General features: G+C 54.9%; 1 pseudogene; it reads right to left on the minus strand.

Annotated features, from left to right (window-relative positions):
• Positions 1–683: 683 nt before the first annotated feature.
• LOC103255963 lies at positions 684–3,891 on the minus strand (annotated as a pseudogene).
• Positions 3,892–4,353: the final 462 nt, after the last annotated feature.

Genomic DNA, 4,353 nt, shown 5'->3' on the forward strand with positions numbered 1-4,353 from the left:
CCCCGTGATTTCTTCCCCCCAACTCCAACCACACCAGACATTTCCTCTACTTGCCCAGAAGGCAAATGTTCACCGATACACTCAGCTATCTCCTCTTCTCTGCTCACGCCCCAGGCAGAGACAGCAGGCACCCTTGCCTCCAAATCGGGATTCCCAAGGGAGATCATGGGTTTGGCTTGGAGGGCAGCGAAACTCACCTCAAATACCCTTCAGCCTAAGTGGATTCCTTGGAGGAATCTAGAAACCAAATTGACACCAGGCTCTTTCAAAAGAGAAAAGCACACACAATTTATTGTTGCATGCACCTGGGAATCTTCACAAGAAAATGAAGTCTGAAGGAGAGGAAAAGGAAGACGCTTTTATCATCTTTAAGAAGAATGGTGAATTATAGAAAAAGATGACGGGACGGAGGGCATCTGGCCTGAAAACACAGATTTCTGGGGGAGTCGCCAGGAGATGATGGGCAGATGCAAAGGCAGGGGAAGGGAAGGGCTGCTCTGCTAAGTGCACTCGTGAAGGTCCGTCGTAACCCCAGTTCCCTGGCGATAGGGCTACTTTCTCACCTTGGCACAGGGAGGACGCCCTCCCAGTGGAACCTCTGTGGCCGGCTGCAGGCCGGAGGAGACAGGTCACCCACCCTTTCTGAAACCACAGCCCACCTGGCCACCAGCACGGGTGCGGCGACCAGGAAACATGATCCTTCTTCCACAGGACTGCGAGGTCAGCGTCTCCGGGAAGGAACGGATCTCTGGCCAGGCAGAACTTCAAAGTGTCTGCTGACTGTTGCTTGTGCTGCCCAGATCAAGGGCGTGACTGGGAGACGAGGTCCCACCCGGGAACTTCCCTCGGGCCTGGCGCCACCTTCCCAGACCCAGAAGCACAAGCTCCAAGAGAGTAAACGAGAGGCAGAGCCCGCTGACCCCAAACATGGCTTTGAGAAAGATGGTCTTCTCTGAGGGCCGGGAGAGGACGCAGGTCACCTCATGGGGGCAAGGCTCTGCACGGCATCCAAAGTGGCTGGGCATGTGGAGCCCATAGAGGCGGCACTGCAGCCCCAGGGCAGCCCCCTCCAGCACCAGCCGCGCCCCCAGCTGGGCCACGTAGGCCCAGAGTAGCCGGAGGCTTCCAGCCCCTGGGGGCGGCCCCGCTGTGCTCCCCATCCTGGATCAGGACTTCCTTCTCCTCCTTCCCCTTTCCCGCTTCTTCCCAGCGTGCGACCACATGATGCAGAGTGACTCTCAGGTAGAGGGCACTGGGCACCGCCAGCAGGATGACCTGGAAGGCCCAGAAGCGCAGCGGGGAGATGGGGTGGGAGGCATCGAAGCAGGCGGCCTTGCAGCCTGGCTGCTGGGTGTTGCATTCGAATTCACTCTGCTCGTCGCCAAACAGCCCAGGTCCACCGGCCACCAGCAGCGCCAGGCGGAATCCCAGGAGCACAGGAAGCAGGAGGCGTCCCACGGGGCTGGAGTGCCGGCTCTCCTCTGCCAGCAGCCGCCGCAGGAACCGGCCGCCCATCCTGTCACGGGCGTTGGAGAAAGGTGGTCACCAGAGGTGGACTCTGAACTCAAGGAGGATCCCTGGCTACTGGGGGGGGGTTTGTATGAGTCCTGTCACCAGCCCTGGTCCTCCCCCTGGCGTCCTATGGGGTGGGGCCTTCTGTGCCCTACGGTGGCCACGGAGGAAGTGCAAGATTGATCTTTGGATCTCGCTGGTGCAAAGAACCCAAGATCCTGTGCAAGGTGGATGCCTGTGAAGCACCCACGTGAGTCTAGCACTATGCAGATCACCTCCCCTGGAGGGCTACTGTCCTCCCAGGAAGCAGTGGGAGGTGGCCCACCTTGCTGGGTGGCAACCTCCGGGCCTTGACAGATGTGTCCTACGCACTGATGAGTTGAGAGGGAAAAAGTATGTTTTTTTGAAAATGTCACAGTGTCATTAAAAGTAACTGTTCACTCTCATGGAGTCTGAGAGAAAGGCTCTCTCTAAAACTATTGCTTGTAACCTAAACAACAACAACAACAACATAAGATATAAAGTTTGGAAGACGTCCGTGTAAGTCATATTTAAAAATGCAATAAGAGATAACCTGCATTTAACATGAATATGCGCCATAAAGAAATTCAGGCTCAGGTGCAGTAGTCTGGATGAAATTATTTTAAAGGCAAGAATAGCCAGAATGCACAAACATAAGCTTCTTTTGTTTGGTCCTTTTTCTGTTTGTTTGTTTGGGTTTTTTGAGCTGAGGCTTCACTCTGTAGACCAGGTAGGAGAGCAGGGGCACAATCACGGCTCATCAAAGCCTCTGCCTCCTGGACACAGGTGAGCCTTCTGCATCAGCCTCCGAAACGCTGGGGCTACAGGAACAGGCCATCATGCCAGTCTAATTTTGATTTTTTGTAGAAACGAAGTCTCACTGTGTTGCCTAGGCCAGTCTTGAACTCCTGGATCAAGCGATCCTCCCACATCGGCCTCCCAAAGGAGATTACAGATATGCGTCCCCACACCCAGCCCTAATTCTGTGAATTTTAAATTAACACACGATGAACCTTAAAACCATTATGCTGAGTGAACTTAGCCAGAAGCAAAGATAACATATTGAATGGTGCCATTGACAGGAAAGATCCGAAAATACAAATCCATCAAGGCAGAAAGTAGATTACCAGTCAGCAGGAGCAAAGGGGAGGCGGAATTGGGGAGAAATTGTTAACCGGACAGAGTTTCTTTCTCGAAGGAGGGAGTGGTGATGACTATGCGGCATCATAAATGTACTAAAACTTTATCTTATGCGAATTCTACCTCAGTTTTTTAAAAACTGTGATTGTTGGACGAAAAGTACAGTGAGGCTGGGTATGGTGGCTCAACCTGTCATCTCAGCGCTTTGGGAGGCCGAGGCAAGTGGATTGTCTGAGCCCGCGGGTTTGAGACCAGCCCGGACAACTTGGCACAGCCTCGTCTCTACAATAAATCAAAAAATTAGGCAGGCGTGGTAGCGCACACCTGTAGTTCGGCTACATGGAAGGGCGAGGTCCAAGGATCACCTAAGACCAGCAGGTCAAGGCTGCGGTGGCCGTGAGCGTGCCCCTGCATTCCAGCCTGGATGACAGAGTGAGACTCCAACTCAAAAAGAAAAATTAATTCTAAGCTCCCTCCACTGTCCTGTGAGCCACAAATGATCACTATGGTGTCTCACTCGGTGGCCAGAAGAGGTCTCAGAGTAAACACTGCCCTTGATTTCAAAGCTCCCGGTTTCCAGGAGTGAGTCTTTGTAGATGCAGCCCAAGCGTCTGTTTCTCCTTCTACCTGTTCTCTCTGCCCGAACACCGTCTCGCGTCCCAAGGCCCCAGCCACGCCTGACCTCAGCCTTCACCACCCCAGCCTCAGATCCAGGGCTTCTCCTCACGCTGGAACGGAATCCCGGTCATTTTCGCTGCCTTGGGGATGTGGGGTTTGGGAGGCCAGAAGCGCGTAAGCTTGCCCAAGGAGCCAAGCCCAGACTTGTTGATCAGCAAGGTTTCCAGGCTCTGACCTTGATTTTCAAAGCTCAGAGCAGGAACCTTTCAGGGTGGGGAGTGACAAAATCCAGAGCCTTCCGATTACATCAGCCCTAGGTTGACAACATCTCCCAGGTAGATTATTTCCCTTTGTAAACGTTTAACAATCATAGTGTGGCCTCACCAGAACATTCCACAGCCTCTTATCCCAACAGGAATAGGAAAGATTCAGAAGCCATGGGGGATGAGAGGAGGAAGGGGCCGGGAGGGGCGCCGGAGGGGCGGGGGAATGAGCCCCACTGCCCCTCTCTGGCCTGCTCGTCCAGGGCCGCCTCCTGCACGTGTCACTCACCTGGTCACTGAGCAGGGACTTCCGTCCACAGGCAGAAGGGCAGAGGGAAAGGAGGCCTCATGCCGAGCCTCCTGACTGTTGACTCTCCCCCAGGCCCGCCTCCTGCGGAAACTGCCACCCTCCCCCCACCCTGTCCCTTCCCGGACGCCTTAGTCAGAAAGGAAGGCGGCTGGAGGCAGGCCAGCTGCCAGAGGAGGCAGGAGCATCTTGGCTTTCCGAGCTGGAACAAGCTGTGGAATGCTCCTGGAGCCAACAATGGTGCAGGGTGGGACGACTGGGAAGAACGCTTGCCTTTGACCCTGATCTGGACAGTGTGGCTCACAGAACCCAGGACACCGAGGGGCCCAGGCAGCGGGAAGGAATGCGGCCTCCTGTCGCTTCACTCGACTGTCTCCAAGCTGCCTCTCTGAGCCCTCTGTCTCCGGTCTGCCACCGTTCTCTGCCAGTTCTCAGTAGAACTCCCAGAATAAAACGGTCACCCTCGCTCTCTCCAGTTCTTACCTCGAGCCG

This window comes from Carlito syrichta, unplaced genomic scaffold (genome assembly GCF_000164805.1).
Source record: "Carlito syrichta isolate Samal-C Ts95f unplaced genomic scaffold, Tarsius_syrichta-2.0.1 Scaffold288775, whole genome shotgun sequence".
Classification (NCBI taxonomy): Eukaryota; Metazoa; Chordata; class Mammalia; order Primates; family Tarsiidae; genus Carlito; species Carlito syrichta.